The sequence below is a fragment of the Parasteatoda tepidariorum genome, chromosome 1 (assembly GCF_982258835.1).
Source record: "Parasteatoda tepidariorum strain Cologne lab strain chromosome 1, Ptep-v5.0, whole genome shotgun sequence".
In the NCBI taxonomy this organism is placed as follows: Eukaryota; Metazoa; Arthropoda; class Arachnida; order Araneae; family Theridiidae; genus Parasteatoda; species Parasteatoda tepidariorum.
The window spans coordinates 103,521,680-103,542,472 of NC_141755.1; the positions used below are offsets into that span (position 1 = coordinate 103,521,680).

The 20,793-nt window shown below is 30.4% G+C and overlaps 1 protein-coding gene across 2 annotated transcripts in view; it reads left to right on the forward strand.

Moving 5' to 3' along the window:
• The first annotated feature begins 658 nt into the window (after positions 1-658).
• LOC107450366 (glutamate-gated chloride channel) overlaps positions 659-20,793 on the forward strand; it is a 233,133-nt gene continuing 212,998 nt past the window's right edge. For both annotated transcript variants that reach the window (XM_087149872.1, XM_071179388.2), the window contains exon 1: positions 659-2,284. The gene's annotated coding sequence lies outside the window, so the exon portion shown is untranslated. The remainder of the gene's footprint in view (positions 2,285-20,793) is intronic.

A 20,793-nucleotide genomic window follows, 5' to 3' on the forward strand; every position in this document is an offset into this window, starting at 1 on the left:
CTATACTAGGGGTATATAGTCTAATTCAGGGGCTCTATTCTATAGTTGTCTGATAGCACGCGCCTTTTTTTTTCTCCATTTCCTACTATTAGTTCACAATCTCCCCACATATATTTATATATCTTGTTGTAATTTTCAATCATTAATAAAATACTTTTCATTTATCCACTCAAGTTTAAAGACATTTTTTTTTAAGACTTGTAGTGGATGTCCCTTGATATTAATACAGCTTCTTCAAATATTAATTCATTCATTAAATTTAATTAATCAATTTTAGTTTTAAAAGGGGGAAATTTTTTTTAATTATTTAATAAAAAGAAACTAAAATAAAAATTGATCTAAGAAGGAATTGATTTTTTTTTAAAAATTATATTACTAGTTTCACATGAACTCAGTTTTTTCGTCATTCATCTTGCTTTTCGTCTGGCAAAAAAAGGAGGGTAATATATATTTATAGAATAAAAATAGTGACGATCGATCCCAAGTCGTTCTAATAGATCTTTATTTCTAATCGTTCATTATTTACTATTTATTCTGCTCAATTGCTGTCACTCTCTTATTTGCGGCGCTGCTACAGAAAGTCCTCCCATAATTCTCCGCGGCTGCTGACGTCATTACCCAGCGAGTGGCGCCCTATGCTCCACTGAAAGAATAGCTCAGAAGCAGCGGTCGGTTTGACTGAGGCGCTAAGTTCGTAGTAGCGAGTTAGTTTACATTAGACAACACGGGTTTAGACATTTTCTATATTTAGTAGGCAAGTTCTATATTCTATCCTTCATTTAAATAATAAGCGCTTTTTATTAAAAATCAATGAAGCTGCACTTTCAGAAAAATTAAAGATGTTGTTTCGGCTAAATGTAATCACACTGTTTGAATTCGAGCCTTGCTGAATATTCAGCGAAATAATTTCAGACGAAGAATTTTACTGCATTTATATACTCTTTAACTATTCATTAAGTCCTTTAAATGTATACAAAAGCCAACAAATTGGGTTTTTGTCCAAGATTGTTGAAATATAATTTACAATTAAAACTTTTTTCAATGATAAAAAAAGAACCATGATTTGGCTACTCCTTAATCGAAATATATTAAACATGTAGTTTATTAGAATATATTTGATGTATCGTCAACATTTGAAGAAAAGAATTTCGTCTAGTAGTTATATTTAGATTTTGTTATTGGTGAAATATATACAGACTATAATCTTTTAAGTAAACTAGAAATGGCGAGTTGAATCTTAATTTTTTCAATATAACCGAAGTCAGAAGCGTCATTTCTTTATATAGAGACACTTCATAAGACACATAATCAAGAAAATGTTTATTTCCGAAGCAGAAATTGAATTTCTCATCGGTGCCGTAGAGAATATAGGGTTATTGATGTTTGTACTTTCCGAACTCTTCGGAGATAACCGAGCCGCTTCATAATAAAGTGCTTCTTAAAACTAACTGTTCTGAAAAGAAGTAAATGGATCCTATTTTACTCCACATAACATATAATGACTATTTTAAGCATTTCGATGTCATTACATTTCCTTTTTTTTTAAATCAAGAAGACTGAATGCTGTTTCTTTTGAATTCGTCTAAAGTCAGCTTTACATTTTGAAATATATATATATATTTAAAAAAAGTAATTTAGTTTTTAAGATTGGCAATACGTTGCTTGCAACTGCGGATTCTGAACAATTACATGCATTTTGTTTCGAAGTTAGATTTTGAAATGAAGTCACAAAATTAATTTGGCAAAGTAGGTGACTTGCAACAACGAAATTGCCTAATTTTGTTTTTATACATCTATCAATTATTTAGATTAGTTTGATGCCTAGACTAAACGTATGGGTTGAATTCCCATATGAAGATACGGATATTTATAGGGAAAAAAATGTCCTAAAAGTTGAACTAAAGCTAAGTGGTCCTGACGTTTTACACGAGAGTACATCTCGAATATCGTATTTACAGCTTCATATATATTTTTATCATTTTTTTGAATCTATGCATATCAATACATGTTAGGACAAGTCCATTCTATTTATGTATAAATCTTTCAATTTGCGGAAAGTGTTTAGAATGCGGAAGAGCTTAATACCTATTGGATGAGATTATACAGATACTTTTTATCTCAAATGTGACTCTCTATTTGAACATTCAAAGTCATTGCAAAGTGTTTTGTGAAAATGATTTTTATAAACGTTCAATGGATAATAATAATAATAAAAAGAACCGAATGAAGGATTTGTGCGACATTCGGAATAAACATTCTGTTCTTGCTCTAGTCTTCCTAATAGGTAAGTCATTTTCTTTTAATAGTATGTGCTATCACTGGCCAAATTATTAGACGCAATATGTAAAATCTTAATTATTAGGTGATACTATACAGCTTATTATATTAGTAAATATTGTAATAATTAGATCAAATTATTACTGTAGTGTTTTAATAATGACATGTTTTGCACGAGTTTATAGGCAATACTTTTATAATTAAATATACATGTAATGGGTTTTTATTCTAGAGATTTTTTATATACTTCCTATTTGTATTTATTTTTAACGTATTGCTTTACAATGTTGACCAATTGATATTCGAAAGTAAACGAATGCAAACCGGTTTCAGCTGAGTAAAAACAATAATGTTTGTATAGTATCACCTATTAATTAAGATTTTACATGGAATATTATAGTGCGCCTAATTATTTCGCCAGGGACTGTAATGTAACGCGCAATGGTAACTGACTGTGATTTGATTTTATCATCCATCAAAATAGTTTAAAAATGAAGTTTTTTTTTTCGATACGGGGATACATCAAGCTAATATTTTGGGAGGTATCAAAAATGATTCAGTTTGCTAACAGCATTTGTAAAACACTTATCCCGCTCTCATTTCAATGTAAAATCTAAATGTTTGAGATCGTGTATGGAAGTTATCCTAAAACTTACCCTAAAAGTTTTATTTTAAAGTCTATGTTTGGATGTATCAAATAAAACTACAAGTCAATCCACGATTCATATGCATATCTGCCAACTTTTGCGCATTTGGCGTAAAATTTTAGTTCCATTTTTAAAGTGGTAGTAAAATGTATGCTTTCTGCATATTCCTTGCACTTATAAACTTAATTTATAATCTTTTCGACCACCACTAATTTTTAAAAAAATATGTATTTATATATATTTTAATATATTTAGCATATATATTTTTATATAATTATACATAAATAATCATATATTTATATTTTCTTCTTCCAATGCCCACCTGTGTTAGCAGCTTTCGTCAATTCAGGCATTTATAGGGCAGTTTTATTGGCCTCTCTTTCAGGGCCATCCTATTAGGTGGGCCAACGTTGCTCCCACAGTAAGGACAGATAGTACAGAGAAGGAAAGAACATCCGTGCCTTGCCCGGGTTCGAGCCCAGAACCTTTCTGATGCAAGGGTAGTTGCCTATCCCCTACACAGGCCGGTCGGCGATATATATATATGTATTTATATATATTTAGCATATATATTTTAATATGTAAACTGTCGTGGTAGTCCGCATAAGCTTTTTCAAAATACAGCGTACGCTTCTCCTTGAAATTGTAGTTTAAATTCCATTTTACTACTACTTGGGAAAATCATCCTCGAAATGATTAAAAAGGCATGCATATGATAGTTGGTATCTATATATATATTTCTCTTACACGGCGACAAAAAAAAGCCTCATTACAACTCCCCGAATGGCAACGCTAGAAAATTGACCAATAATTGCCGCTAAAAATGTCGCATGCCAAATCTAGCTGAGATGGCTCAACATATAGCGCTTTTAAAAACGGAAACGAATATAACCAGAGAGAGTATAAGCTAGGCAGAAGTGAGTAGTTTTTGTCGATCGATCTCTATTTTAGTATTTTGTCGAAAGCGCTTTTTTTCACGAATTTATTTGACGATTTTTGATTTATATCATGAATTTATTTGTTTTACTAGAATTTATTTGTTTATGCCGGTTTTTCCATTGCAATTCACTTATTTCAATGTTTAATAGGCTTAATTATAGCCAAAATTTTAACCTTTTTAAAGAAATATCAGTTTTAGAAATTTTATCTTAAGATTTTATACTATAGCACATTTCTAATAGGTTTAACTAATTACATGTCAGTTATTGGAATTAAAATTTATTTTAATGACTTAGTATTTACTAAAAAGATGTAATTTTTTTTTAAAAAAAAAGTTGTTATATGGATTTGAATGATTGTTTTGAATTCTTAGAATTTTGTGCATTTGCAATGTACCTAAGTTAGTAGCGAGCGAAGCAAGCTTGGTTTGCGAGGCAAACCATATAAGATTGAGTAGCAATTTTCGGGGGTTGGAGAGCGTTAGCGAGCAGGGGGCGCAGCTCACTAGTTAAATTATGAAACACTTAAATCGTAACTTACAAAAAATGTTTTAAAAAATCTATATTTTTATTTTATTGAAAGCGTAAATATTGTTTACTGTTTGACTTATTTTTAATGAATTTATTGATATCCGAGTTTAAATACCCTTCGATTCTTTTCAAATTGATTGTTGAAAAATTTGTTTAAAAAATTATGTAACTGATCACTGGAATTTTGTAGGTTGTTTTGTGCAGATTGCTTTGGATGGGAAATGTCCTTTAAGGCACCATGAAAATTGAATTTTAAAAAAATTTACTAATTGTTGTTTTTTTTTTTGCACCAAAAAAATAAAACAATCATATCTTGTTGCACGAAATGTTTCTTGAAAAAGCGGGACTTTGTTAAAATCATTGTCCAGATAATTTTCTCAGACGATAGCGGATTTCGAGACAGCCCACTTTCCTAGAAAAAAAGAATTAAAACAAATATTTTTTTGCATTATTTTATTTTGTACCAATTCAAGATTAAATATCTAATTAAATAAAGTGATTTACTTCCCATAGACGAATCCCTATACCTGTCATTTTAAGTCATGTTTAGGGAACATTTTTTTTGAACGCTTACAGCTCTCGAAATTTTCTCCCTGTCAATAATTGTGTAGCATGGTAATAAAAACGCAAGATCCGCTGCTTTGGATGTTCAATTTTAAATTTTGTTTTGTTGCACAAAATTAAGACTCTCGTTAAACTACGAAGGTGTATAGAAAAATATACAAAAGGAAATAGCGTTTGATGAATCGTTAATTGTTAAATTTGCAGAAAAAAAAAATAACCCGAGGACCTCTCTTTCTTTGGAGCTTGCTGCTAGGGATATGGGACTAATCATTAACACCCATAAGACCAAATACATGTCTGTACTTGCTAAATTAAATTCTAGTGAATCCTATCTGGAAATTGGTTCCCACAGGTTTCAGACTGTTCAGAATTTTACTTACCTTGGTTCAATAGTTACCGCCGACAATAACATAGACAATGAGATTCGGAGTCGTCTAATTTGTTCAAATAAAGCTTTTTATGGTTTAAAACGTTTTTTTAAATCCTCTCTTTTATCAAAAAATACAAAACTTTTACTCTATAAAACATTAATTAGGCCAATACTTACCTATGGCTCTGAGACCTGGAACCTAACTCAAGCTGGTGAAAATAAAATAGCCATTTTTGAGAGAAAAGTTCTGGAGGCCATCCTTGGTGGGATAAAAATAAATTATTCCTGGAGAAGACGATATAATACTGAACTGTATAAAATCTACAGAGAGCCAGATATTGTGAAATTCATAAAAATAAATCGAATGAATTGGGCCGTTCACATTTTTAGAAGGAATGATGACTCAAATTTAAGGAAAATCCTATTACACAAACCCCTAACGAACAGGAAAAGAGGTAGACCCAGGCTGAGATGGCTGGATTTAGTTGAGACTGATTTCCTTACTCTAAAGGAGAAAAACTGGAGAACAAGTGTCAAAAGTAGAGAGAAGTGGATTCGAATTCAAAGGAAGGCACTGGCCCACCTTGGGCTGTCTAGCCAGATATGATGATGATGAGGAGGACCTCTCTAAAACTGGTAGAAGTACAGCTACAGAATTGAAATTGGACGTACTGAAAAGTGTGTTATCTTTTTAAGAACTTTACAAGTTTTCTTTTTCCAAATTCCGATTTGCTAGAAAGTTATTACAGTTTTAAGCGTTTCTTACAAATTCTGTCTTTTTTTTCTTTTTACTTTAAATAATGATTGTTCATTAAATTTGGTAAAAAAAATGATTTCTCACAAACAAGAATGAATTATTAACTGTAAACTATGAGCAGTACCACACCGGCCGTTTTACAAGCTATAAACAAAGGGCTTGAAATTTGACTTACTGAAAAAGCGATTTTTTCTAAACTTCACACATGCTTTTTCAAATTCCAAATTTTTCGAAAGTTATTGCGAGTATGTGCTTTTTTGTGAATGTGCTTTTTTGTGAATTTTATTCTCTTTTTTTTGCTGATATTATATTTTGTTTTGCTTCGCAAAAACTATAAGACTTTGAAATTCGAAATTAAGAAGGAGTGTAGAAAAATAAACAAAGATTGGAGGGAAAATGTTAAGATTCGATTCTTAGTTCGAAAACTGTTAAACTCGTTGTAAAAAAATTGAGCTGATCTACTGACCGCTGGAATACAAATAGAGAGTTAAAAGTTTAACGCAGTGAAATGACATTTCATGTTTGAATTTCATTTCATTCACTCGAATTTTTCCTGAAATTCCAATTTGTTCGAAATTTATTGCAATTTTAAGTGTTTTTTTTCACAAATGTAGTAATTAAATTTAAAATTAATCACGATCAAGACCTTAATGACAATTTGTCCATTCTTTTGGAAAAATTTTCTGTCTTGAGATCTTTATGTTGATATTAAAAGAGTAAAAGAAATTTATATATCTTGATATCTTTATGTTGATGTTAAAAGCAACAGCAAATATAAAATTTTTTTAAATTCTTTTTCTGCTGCAAAACGAGTTTTTTTTTCTAAATTAGCATCTAAGAAAAGAAGAAAAAAAGATAAATGCGAGACTAACACTTGAGGTTTTGGACGGAGCCGTGTCTACTTAGTAATTTAAATAAATGCAGTGCAATATTAAATTATACAATTTTTTTTAAATGTTCTTAATGTGTAATTGACGGTGCATTTCATTATGTTAACGCATTCAAAATTAGAATCTGAATTCTAAGTTTAATAAAAACTTGAATTAAAAGAAGACATTTAATTTAAAATATTATTTTTTTTTAAAAATGTTTTTCCTTGAAAGATAATCCTCCGACTTATTTTGAAATTTTGCTGCTGTAATGTTAAAACCGATATAAAACTGTTCATATTTCGTAATGTGACAAGCCATCCAAAATTGATAAATTAAATAAAAAATAATTAGAAAAACGAAAATATTTCTTTTGAAATTATCAAGGAGTAAATGCATTTTGAAAAATGGAGGCTTTATATTGCCTCAGTCTGTTTCAGATATTATATAACACTTTAAGGAAACTTATTTTCCTTGTGCATTGTGCTTAGTTTTCAGTCATATTTTAATGAACCAGAAACAGAACCCGTCGAAATGAGAAAAAAAATGTTATGTTTATTTGTGAATGTCACATTTTACATAACATTTATATTTGCATTTTCAGTTTGCATTTATATTACTTTTTACAGAGTCAGGTTTCGCAATTTAAAAAATTAGGTTTTTAATGAACTTTTTCAACCTCATGATTATTAGATAAACATTTTGTGAAAGGTCCGGTTTTTGTAAAATTGTGAAAAAATTACTCGTAATTTGTGAACATAGAATAAACGTTATGTCAAGGAGTTTTTAAATTGTAATTGGTCTTTTTCAAGGGGTTTTTAAATTGTAAATAGATACATCATCACTTTTTTCCCCTGGGAAGGGTTTATTCGTTTAACAAAACAATAATGAAGAAAATCAAATTTATGGAGGGGGCGATTATAAGATACTTTATTTTGTGAAGGGTCCATTTTTAAGTTAAAATATTTTGTGAAGTTTCCGTTTTTATGAAATGATATTTTGTGAGCGGACCGTTAGTCCCTTCCTTCTCGCTCCCGTGAAAATGACGGGGTGAGATTTCGGCCGCTATTTCTCGCTCCCGTAATATTGACCGGCTGGAGTGTTTAGTAGTAATAACGCTCCAATAAGAATAAAACTAATTCATTTCTTTTGCCCGAAAAGCATTTTATTTCTCCTTTTATACACCTGATGGCAGTACCAGGATATTTTTAAGGTAATTGTAGATAGTTAGTTCATTTTAAACTAGTTGCAGCACTAATCAAATGCGTAATACAAATACAAAAGCCAAAAAAAAGGCACTTTTATGACCGTTTTCCTGAAAATTAACCGATCGTTAAGGGGTTAAAGGACCTGAATTTCTTCTAAACAGACCCCTGCAAAAGCTATTTAAAAAATCAAAATGAGCAAGTAATATAAAAAAAAATTCAAGTTAATTCCTACTTTGCTCAACGAAGTAAAATTTTATTTTAGTTACTTTTTATTAAATAATTTAAAAAAATTCTCCCATATAAAACTAAAATTAATGAATTAAAGTTAATTAATATTTTAATATTTGAAAAAACTGTATGAACATCAAATGTCTTCCACTACAAATTTAAAAAAATGTATTTGAACTTAAGTGGATGAACAAAAAGTATTTTTTTAACGATTAGAAATTTGAGCAAGATACATAAATATATAGAGAGAGTGTAAACTAATAGTAGGAATTGAAAAGAAAAGGCGGTTGGTATCAGACAAATATAAAAGTATACATTTGGTTACTTGGACCACACGTGCTATCACGTAATGTTCTTTATTGAATTTATCTGACACAGCGAATGTAAAATAATTAAATATTTAAATGTTAGCAATAATCTATTTTTTTGTTCAAATAGAGTTATAAGTTAAAAATTATCACTGATGTTATTCTTAAAAAATGTGAAAAACTGAATTGCTTATAGTAAAATTTAACACAATGACTCACGCTCAAGCTATCAGAAAATTCCATTTCGTTTTTCGCTCATTCCTATTTATTCAATGAATTCATATTTGAAAAAAAAAGCTGTATTTACATCTAGTTTCATTCACTGGAAGAAGAAAAAATGTATTTGAACTTGAGTGTATGAATTAAAATTATTTTATTAACGATTGAAAATTTGAACAAGATTTTGTGAAAGTGTAATTGTAGGAATTGAAAAAAATCCTAACATTTCCTTTTAACTCATTCGAACGTATTTAACCGTGTTTCGTTTTGCATCATTTACTTCATTATCCGTTGTTGATGACGACGTTTAAAACAAGAAGAATAATTTTAACTAGCTTGTACATGTTTTTAGGGGGAGTAGGGTAGAACCGAGTAGTGAAATGAAACCGGGAACTGTTCAGTAATGATTTTGGCGAAATATATTCTGGCAAAATAAGTTTTTTTTTAGCGAACAGACTCTGAATTACAATCATATAACTTAAGAACAGTGGTCGGCAAAACTATATTACAGTCAGTGGCGTACGCAAGGGAGGGGTTTAGGGGTTTAAACACCCCCCTTGAGCTCAGACAAAATGGCAAAAATAAAAATTTTAGTAGAAATTATGCGAGCTATTATTTTGTAAGACTATATATTTTTATGTGCCTTATGCCTACTTTTTTTTCTCATGGTATTTCTCAGAATACAGAAAAAACATTTACTTGTACATGTTACATGTACTTATGAAACCAAAATCATGATATATATATATATATTTGCTGTTCTTGGATCTTTAGGATGTCAAAAGGCAAGAATTTAACAATTTTTAATTACTTTGAGAAAAAATCACGACCTGAAATTGGTGAGGTGACAGCATCTAGTACCAATGTAAGTTTTTCTGTTGTACTTCCATTGAAGAAAACGTTTCCAGCATAACAAAATCTGATGAATGTGAAAGTGGCCCTCAAAGTGTTACTTCCCACCCATATGACATCGGACTTTTTTCAGAAGATATTACATTATATTCTTAAACTTCAAAAATCAAATCAAAATTTAACTAAACAATGTTGTTAAATGTTGTCAAAAAGTCAAAATTGCCCAGCTGTCTAAATTAGGGAAATAGTAGTGCTTTATTACAGACTCGAATTTCTTTTAGTAGTTTCAGAAAATTATGAACACCCCCCTTGAAAAAATTCTGCGTACGCCTCTGATTACAGTCCCTGTTTAAATCATTAGACTCACTATAAGATTCTATGTAAAATCTTAATTATCAGGTGATACTATACAGCTTTATTGTTTTTATGAGACTGAAACCGGTTTGCACTTCTTTACGTTTGTGTATCAATTGGTTAACATTGTAATGCAATACGTTAAAAATAAGTTCGACTGCAACTACTTTTTTTTTTAATGTAATGACTGCAAACTGCTTCGGAATTGTAATAACCACTTCACTACTTTAAGGAACTGAACTTCGCTGTAGAAATTAATTTACACTTGTATAATTAACGCTGCTAGAGAAATCAATTTACACATTATTATCTAAAGTGGTTTTGAATAAAAAGAACTAGCTTATATTAAACACGAAGAATTATTTAGAAATATTTATTTATGTTCACATGAGCCAGTTTGTTATTCTAAAGCATTTCTTTCGAATTTGTTACTTTAGTCTTCGACTTTTTATGACTTTCTTGACATCGAATGTTTAATTTAAGAGTTGCTAGGAAATTATCAAATACTTATAATTTCGTTAAGGGCAGGGTGAGGCCGGGATAGCCTGGTCGGTAGGGCGCTGAGCCCACGTCCGAGAGTTCGTGGGTTTGAACCCCGCCTGACGAAGACTCCCCATGTAGTAAAGTGACTGATGCGCGTTAAATCTGTCGAGTCGCAAAAGTCCTCCATGTTCCCATAACCAATCAATACCTCTGGGGGTACTGGATTGGAGATGGATCGTTCTCTGATTCAGGTCAAAATTACGATCTGTGGAAGAATGAATGGATGTATGAATGGGTCCGCCCTATAAACGGGTGTGACGTATGGTGTGGCAGAAGTCAAATTCTTAGCCATAGATGGCGTTACTGGAAAACAAGAACAATCGCACCCCCCTCTGCCTAAACAGGCATACGCCAACAACAACAAGGGAAGGGTATCTGCCACATGGAAAGTCATGAATTTCAGTAGTGAAGAAAATTTGTCATGGAATGTCAGGATTTTAACTATTTTTTTAAACAAAATCATGGAAGGTCATGGATTTATTTCGCCGAAAAATCTAATTTTTAAAATGGAATTTACCTCCCCCCCCCCAATTTCATGGTGTACCGAATATCTGAATTGGTAATAAAATCCCCACTCACAGTCATACTTTATTAAAATATTAAATTTTTTTTGTCATGTTCTTTAAATATCATGTTCTTTAAAAAAAATGAAAGAAAAAAACATCATTTCTAGAGCGAATTATCTTTTAAACTTATTGTGATTTCACAATTTTTGTTATTATTTTTTATTTTATCAATTTGAAATTCTAGCTGAAGCAAGCCAGTCATTGGCTAATTTTCTTTTTATTCCGAAATGAGAACAGAAAAATCAGCAGTATTTCTTTCCTTTCCGAAGAACAAGAAAAGTATCTTTAGAATATAATTCTGCAGAGAAAAAAAATTATTTGCTTTTGTATTTTTTTCAGCTATTTTATTACTTCAACTCTTTCTTTACTCTGTTTTTTAAAATTTAAAATCTATAAATATGAAGATGCAGAGTATAACAGTTTTGGTTACACCTATCATTTCAATTAATGTTATTATAATGCTTTTTTAGATTTATTGTTGTGTTGTTGTGGGAGAAAATAGTAACTTCATTAAGTCATGAAAATTTCTTGGAATGAGTCATGGAAAGTCATGGATTTGAAAATCTAAAATGTAGCAGATATCTCTGTAAGTGTTTAATGCTCCTTTATTTCCTCTAAGAAATTAAGTTTCCTTCCTTTGAAATATCATCAATGTTTTACGAACCTAGATTCGCACGTGAAAGTGTAACCTAAGTGATAAATTATCTATTATTCATAATGGCTAGCTTGAATCTTAGTTATATCTGACTCTAATTACGCACTTCTTGTTAACTCACTGTTACAGGGGCATTTAAAATTGCGTCATTTTACAAACATGCGATGATTTGTACCCACCAAATTCTAAAAATTAGTTGTGTTAAAACCCCGTTTATATACTAAACTAACGTAAAAAGTAGTCGCTAGGAATATCTAAAAACTACAGCTCCTTTTTTTTCTTCTTGTATCGCACTACTCACTGAACTCCTTTTTTTTTAAAAAAAAGTAGCTCGCTACATTGCAAACTACTGAAACAGTAGCGACTACAGTAGTTTCAATACTAGTATAGTGCGTTACTTCCGAGTACTGGGAAAGAAGAAGTTGTCAATTATTGTCGTTGAATTCATGACGTCAGTGTAGTTAAGTTTGGTTTACTGTATCGACTCTTTCATATTCTTTTGTTTTTAAAATAAAATTATTTATTAGTCATTACAGTTATAAAAAATCCTTTTAGCCCTGATTACTGTTCGTTTACTAAGGATTCATACTCTGTAATGATTCAGTCCTGTAATAGTGTTACCGTGAATGAACGAAATCAAAAGAATGTCGACTTTCACCGGTGAATGCCAACAATCACATAGCCGCTTTGTTGAATGTCCGAAATAGTTGTTCTATCCGATTTGATATAAATTTATTCATGCATATTATTATATTTATTCGATATTTTAATATCTGATGAGGATAGACTAGGAGAAACAGGCATATCGGGCAATTGAACTGAACCTTAAAAAACATTGATGTAGGGCATACCGGGCAATGACTCTCAACTAGACCTAGTATATATTTCGGACATTTAACAAAGCGAGTATGTGATTGTCAACATTCACCGGTGGAAGTCGGTCAATCACAGTAACAGTAGCATATTTATGTTTTGTTTCGATAACCTCCGCTCTCGGGGTTAAGACTGGGAACTACCATCACCAGAAAAGGCCGATTTAGAATATCAAGATAAAGGAAAAAAGAACTTTTTAAAATATAGGCTAACAAGGAAGAGCAAGTTGCTTTGTGGTGACCAAAAAAGAAAAAAAATGAAAACCCCCCAAACAAAACTACCCAAAAGAAAAAAAGGCAAAGTCTATGAGCAATCAATATAACAAAACAGTTTTATCTAAAAATCTGTGATTGATGTTTCTTACGATAAAGAGGATAAAAACACATCAAATATTAATTTTTTTATTATAATGATGTATTTTCTAATTTAAAAAAAAAAACTGGAGGAAGGTAGATTTAATGTGATTTTCCTGAGCCCATGAAAGTTGGAGTGAAGCTATGAAAGAAGATAACATAGGGGAATTTCGTGCATAATATTCATCATCATCATCATGGTTTGCCAGACAGCCCAAAGTGAGCCAATGCCTTTCTCTGGAGATTTCTTCATTATGACTTTCGATTTATCATTGATCTTCAATTCTTTTCCTTAATTCCGAGAAAATTTGTCTCCACCGAAACAAGTCATCACAACCGCGGTCTTCCTCGCTTTCTTATTTCCAGGGGGTCTGAAAAGCATTTTTTTCACTGCATTGTCATCACTTATTCGAATCACGTGGGTCATCTAACTCATTCTATTTATGAAATTAATAATGTCAGGTTGTTTATAAATCATGTACAGTGCGAAGTTAAATCTTCTTCTCCGGTTATTGCTTTCATTTACACCCCCAAGTATATTCCGTAAAATATTTCTCTCAAATATTGCGATAGACTTTTTTCCTCCAGTTTTGTCTTTGCCCAAGCTTCAGAAGCGCATAATACTCTTAATTGTCTTACATATATGTCTGGTACATCTCACTGAAATTCCAGTCTTTCTAATTTTTTCATGGAGCACTCTGCCTTAACCCACTGTTGGGGTAAGATAGGAAGATGTGTCTTATTCTGAAGAAGACTGCAAGCTGTTTTGGATGCCAAGGGGTTTCCTACACCATATTAAGCAAAGAAACATGTTTTTTTGAAGGTGTTTCCATATTTTTTTCCAACCCCTGTATATATATATGTAATACAAAAATAATAAATACTTTTGTATTAATAAAAGAATTAAAACTCTTTCGGTTTCATAAAATGTCTTTGTTAAAGAATAAGCGTAGAGAGATTCTATTTTGGGAATTCAAGGCTGAAAACATACCATTGAAATATAAATAGATTTATATTTCAAAGGAAGAGTTATTTATAGAATCGTGCCCTTTTTCACTACCATATAAGGAAGCAGAAATGATTTTCCTTAATGCGTAAGGATACAAGGAATGTACGAATGTGCCTTTTTACTTCAAATCTAGGTTGGTATAAAACCTAAGAACGCATTGTTTTGCGTGTCCTTTTCATCATAATGTGATCCTGATAAGCTGTGCCGGAATTGTCCGGAGTCTTGTCCATTCCCCTCCCGTAGGGAGCTTGGACGCCAATTGTTAGCAATGCCAGCCTACATTTAATAAACCTGTTTAGAACGTCTGATGGCTTATGACTGCAATTATTTCAAGCTAAATACAACACTAATAACAGGGTTGGAGCCCTGTTATTACAAGTCGGCAGCATAGTTGCTTGCTGAGGAAATCTTTGACCGGCTGTGACTGCTACGTTGAAATTTTCCATCAACCCCGGAGGAGAAAAAAATCGGCAGTGAAAAAAACGTTGAAGGAAGGAAGGATGGCGATTTTCCACCCGTACTACTGGTACCTCGTTGCGCCTGAAATGCTGGAGAGTGTCCCCTGAAACCAGTGAAAGTATCCCATCCGATGACCCTACAGTGTCCCATCCATCGAGTTCTGATGTTCATTAGTGCTCAAAAAGAAATTTCACTTTGGTTCAAAAATGAATTAGTCTCTTACAAGAATTGTTTTCTAAAAAAGGGAAAACAAAAGAGAATGTGCACGAATTTTAATCATGAATATTCATGAATTGCTACGATTTAAGTGCGCGAAAGAAAAATAAAAAGTGATATATTTTGTGTCTCTCGTCAAAGAAAAATAGATGAAGGTCAAAAGAAAGTGTGAATGGAAAGGATTTACTGTAGATATATTTATTTTTCTCTCATTTTTTTATCTGTCTCAATGTTATGCTTAAATATTTTAGTAATACTGGATATGAGTAGTAATTTAAATATTTTATTTTGAATAATGGAATAGAGTATTATTAAGATTTAGCTTGTATTTCTTGTGTTTATATATTTTTTTTTATATATAACATTATGATATAGTATTGTATTTATCGTGCATCTAAAATGTTTTTAAAGGAAATAAATGTGATTCAAACGTCAATTAAATTAGTGACGGCAAACAAAATTAAGTTATTATTTAAACTTTTGTTTCCAAATGATTTTTCTAGATTAAACCGTAACAAAATTTTAAATTTTTCTGAATTTTCTTTTGAACCAAACGATGAAGAATTTTCAAACAAACTACAAGAAATTTGTAACACTTTCAATTTTTCGGACTTAGTCAAAATTTCAGACATTTTAAATATTTCCAGTGAAGGAAATAAAGATGAAATTGCCAAACACATCTTAACTTGTTTATGCGATTTCAATTTTTTAAAAAATTCTTTAGTAATTGAAAATCCCTCTGAAGATGAGGAGGAAACTAAACAATTTCAATGTAAACAAACTCAAACGAATTTTGAATCACATTTACCAATTAAAAATTGTGTAAGTCAATTTACACAAGCTAGTTTAAATACTAAAATGTATGTTGATAAAGAAATACAAACTCATGTTTATACTGATAAAGATATGGCATCCTATAGTCAAAATTCTAGTAATGATTTAAATAATAGAGAACCTGAAACTAAATTAATAGTTAATTTCGCTGATGTTGAAGCAGTTACTCCTATTTTTAAAGGAGAAAAACACGAAAATATAAATTCTTGGTTTGAAAATTTTGAAACTCATGCTACCTTATTTAAATTGTCTGATATGCAAAAATTTTTATTTGCTAAAAGATGTTTGAAGGGAAATGCATTAACTTTAATTAGAAGTGAAACTCATTTAAATTCTTATGAAAAATTAAAAAATCTTTTGTTTGAAGAATTCGGACTTAGTTGTAATAGTGCAGAAGTACATGCAATGTTGCAAAAAAGAAAGCAAAGGTATAATGAAACACTTCAAGAATATTTCCTAAAAATGAAAGAAATTTCAACTCAAAGTGATATTGATGACTTAGCTCTAATCACTTACATAATTCAGGGAATACCAGACCAAACAAATAATAAATCAATTCTTTATGGAGCCAATAATCTTTTTGAATTTAAACAAAAACTTAGAATTTATGAAAAAATTAAAAGTGACTTAGACAAAAATAAATTTCAAAATAATAAGGGACCATTTATGAAAAAAATGGAAAACCCAAAATATGACATAAAGTGCTATAAATGTAATGCACCAGGACATAAAGCCCCGGCTTGTCCTAAAAATAAAAGTGTAACCCCGAATGTGACAAAACCCAAAATACATCATACTACACAGGAGAACCCATTGAATCAATGTAAATATTGCTCAAAGAAAGGACTTTTGAATCAATTTCACGTGGGCTCCTCGTGTGTAAACAACCCTAGCAATGTTGTTGAAATGAACGTTCAAAATATGACAAATAATCAATAGCAATTAATAATATCCGGATATAAAGTTGAAAATGGATATATAGTTAAAAATGAATACCTAAATGGAGGTAAAGTGGAAAATAAATACCTAAAGGGGCGTCCAAAACAAAATAAAAATGAAAAAGTTAACAAAGAGATATTGTTGAATGTTGATACCGGGTCAACATTGAATGTAATACCAAAAGATTTGGTGTTAAAATTGAATATTCCTATTAAAAAATGTGAGGAATTAAATGTTACCCAAACGAAAGGTCAACTAACACTTAACAAAATTTGTGAGTTTCCCCTTAAATTAGGCAAAATTGTTAAGCCAGTTAAGTTTTTTGTAATTGATACTGATTTACCATATGCTTTACTTGGGTTGCAGACTTGCAAAGAGTTTTGTTTGTTTATTGATTGTGTCGGGCCAGTTGTTACTCAATTTGGTAAGAGATTGATCACCTCTGCTAATACTAACAATGACAACTTATCTTTGCACATTAGACAGCAAAATTCTCAAAATGTTAAGGGTAAAAATGTTGAAAAAATAAAAGTTGAAGATGTTTCAGTAAAAGTAAACATTGAAAAAAATAATGTAAAGGGTAACAAAAATAAAAGAAAAAGGACAAATAGGAAAAAGAAAAAATGTCCAAAAATTTCAAATGATTCGGATATAGATCTAGGTAATGGATGCATACATTATCAGGTTAATATCGACGAAAAAATAAAAAATGAAAGCGATATAGAAAATGTGGACTTAAAAGAAATTTTAAAAAGTTATGATGATATTTTTGCAAAACATAAACATGACGTAAGAGAAATTAGAATCGAACCGCAAAGAGTCAGGTTAACATCAGATTTACCTATATCTCTAAGGCCTTACAAAACATCCCCAAAACAACAACAGGAAATTGATTTACAAACAGAAGAATTGTTAAAAAATAACATTATAAAAGAAAGTTCATCCCCTTATGCTGCCCCTGTAACTTTAGTCTTTAAAAAAGATGAAAATAAAAAGAGTCGTTTATGTGTTGACTTTAGAAAATTAAATCAAATTACAAAAACAGATTCTGAACCTCTACCTTTAATACAGTCTTTAATTGAAAAATTATCTAATAGTTGTTATTATTCTAAAATAGATTTATCACAGGGATATCATCATGTTCGTATTCATCCTGATGACACTGAGAAATTAGCATTCGCTACTCACAATGGTCTATTTGAATACTTAAGATTACCTTTTGGCTGGAAGAATGCGCCAAGCATCTTTTACGTACAATTCGTAGAATTTTAAATAAACATAAAATTAAATTTGCTACAAACTACTTTGATGATATCATTATATTTTCTAATTCTTATGATGAACATTTAACCCATCTTAAAAAGATTTTTGATATTTGTAAACAAGAAAACTTAAAATTAAAACTTTCAAAATGTTCATTTTTGCAAAAACAAATAGAATTTTTAGGATATGAAATAAGCAATGGAATTGTGTCACCCGATTACCATAATATTGAGGTTATTAAAAAATTATTACCCCCTAAAAATGTAAAATCATTGCAAAGATTTCTTGGATCAATAAATGTTTACAATAAATTTATTGATAGTTATGCAAGTATTCGACATCCTTTAAATAACTTGTTAAAGAAAGATGTAAAATGGGTGTGGTCAGAAAAATGTCAACAATCTTTTGAACTTTTAAAAAATGCTATTATTTGTAAACCAATTTTGAAAATTTTTAATCCTAATCATGAATGTCATCTTTTTGTTGATGCATCGTTAGTTGGAATTGGTGCTGTGTTAAAACAGACAGATGAATGTGGTGTATTGCATCCTGTAGCTTTTCATTCTCGTTCATTAAGGGACTATGAAAAAAACTATGCAATTACAGAACTTGAATGTCTTGCAATTGTAGATTCTTTAAATAAATTCCATCATTATCTTTTTGGCCAAAAATTCACCATACATACTGACCATGCTGCTTTAGTTTGGCTAAAAAATTTTAAAAATTTAAAAGGTAGATTATTTAGATGGTAATTATTGTTAAGTATGTATGAATATGATATTAAATACACAAAAGGTTCTACTAATTTTGAAGCAGATTGGCTTTCGAGAGATGCAACACATTCACTTGTCAAAATTAATTGTAACAATAATAATGTTCATGTTTCACATTTGTTAAAATTGGATGAAATTGTTGAAGCTCAAAGGAAAGATAACTTACAAGGTAATTTTGTTGATATCAATAATGTTTTATGTGTACGTAAGAAAAATTTTACTAAAATAGTTGTTCCATTTTCGTTGAGATTAAAAATTCTGCAAATTGCTCATGATAAATTTAATCATCCAGGAGTGCAAAAAATGATAAACTTGATAACCCCTGTTTATTATTGGAATGACATAACTTCAGATATAGCAAAATTTTGTAGACATTGTCATACGTGCCAATTAAATAAAAAACCTCGACAAAAAAGATTTGGATTATTACAATCCTTACCCCCTGTTAATCAGTCATTTGACTTGCTAGCAATAGATAGTGTTGGTGGATTGAATTACTATAATTCAACAAAAAAATATTTAACTTTAATTATTGACCACCTCACAAGATACATTTGGGCTTTTGCATCAAAATCCATTAGCTCAGAAACCTATACAAATTTTTTACATCAAATTTTTCAAAATCAAATTCCTAAATCCTTGTTGAGTGATAGAAACACTGCCTTTACTTCTTCTCAATTTAAAAAATTTTTGAAGCATAATAAAATTCAACAATTATTGACAACTGCACATCATCCGCAGTCTAATGGCAAGGTAGAACGCCTTGGTCAAACAATAATTACGAGTTTAAAATGTAAAATCAATGAAAAACCTACTAAAACTCCCTGGCCTACTATGTTAAAAGATATAGTTAATACTTATAACTTAACTCCCCATTCTGTAACAAAATTTCCACCTGCATACCTCATGCATGGTAGACTCCCCTATGAAAATCCCTTAAAGGAAAAAATCTATCCACCTGTTGAGGAAGCTAAAAAAATAGCAATTCGAAGAACTAAAGAATATCATGAAAGAAATAAAATCTATTATGATCCTAGATTTTTAGATATAGATTTTAAAACTGATGAATTAGTTATGTTTGAAGAATTTACTTATCCTAATACGAGGAAGTTGTCACCTCCTTTTAGTGGACCGTATAAAATTCTTCAAAAAATTTCAGAAACTAATTACAAAATAAATAAAAAGAATATGTTGAGTAAACAAAATTTTGAAATAGTACATATTTCAAAGCTTAGGAAATATCACGACCCACAAATGTTGAAGTTAAATCATGAATAAATGACAATTGTTGTCCAGTTCGTTTTGCATAAAAATTTTGTATATTTTTGTGTGAAAAATTTTTTGAAAATTTTAGTAGATTAGTTATGTAAATATTTCATTTTTCTTTCTGTTTAGTTACTAAATAGATAAATTGCATAATCATGTTTTTCATATTTTTGTCATTGTAAATAATATTTTTTCTTCTCATAATTGAAAAGATGTTGTTTGTAGTAGGGAAAAAGGAACAATCGTACCAACCTAAAAATTTTAAATTTAAAGTATTCTAAATTTTTTATTTTGGCTCACCAAAAATTTTTTGGGGGGGATGTAATACAAAAATAATAAATACTTTTGTATTAATAAAAGAATTAAAACTCTTTCGGTTTCATAAAATGTCTTTGTTAAAGAATAAGCGTAGAGAGATTCTATTTTGGGAATTCAAGGCTGAAAACATACCATTGAAATATAAATAGATTTATATTTCAAAGGAAGAGTTATTTATAGAATCGTGCCCTTTTTCACTACCATATAAGGAAACAGAAATGATTTTCCTTAATGCGTAAGGATACAAGGAATGTACGAATGTGCCTTTTTACTTCAAATCTAGGTTGGTATAAAACCTAAGAACGCATTGTTTTGCGTGTCCTTTTCATCATAATGTGATCCTGATAAGCTGTGCCCGAATTGTCCGGAGTCTTGTCCATTCCCCTCCCGTAGGGAGCTTGGACGCCAATTGTTAGCAATGCCAGCCTACATTTAATAAACCTGTTTAGAACGTCTGATGGCTTATGACTGCAATTATTTCAAGCTAAATACAACACTAATAACAGGGTTGGAGCCCTGTTATTACATATATATATATATATATATATATATATCAATTAAGACAAACAGGATAAAGAAAAGAGACAGAAAGAGAAGTTTTATT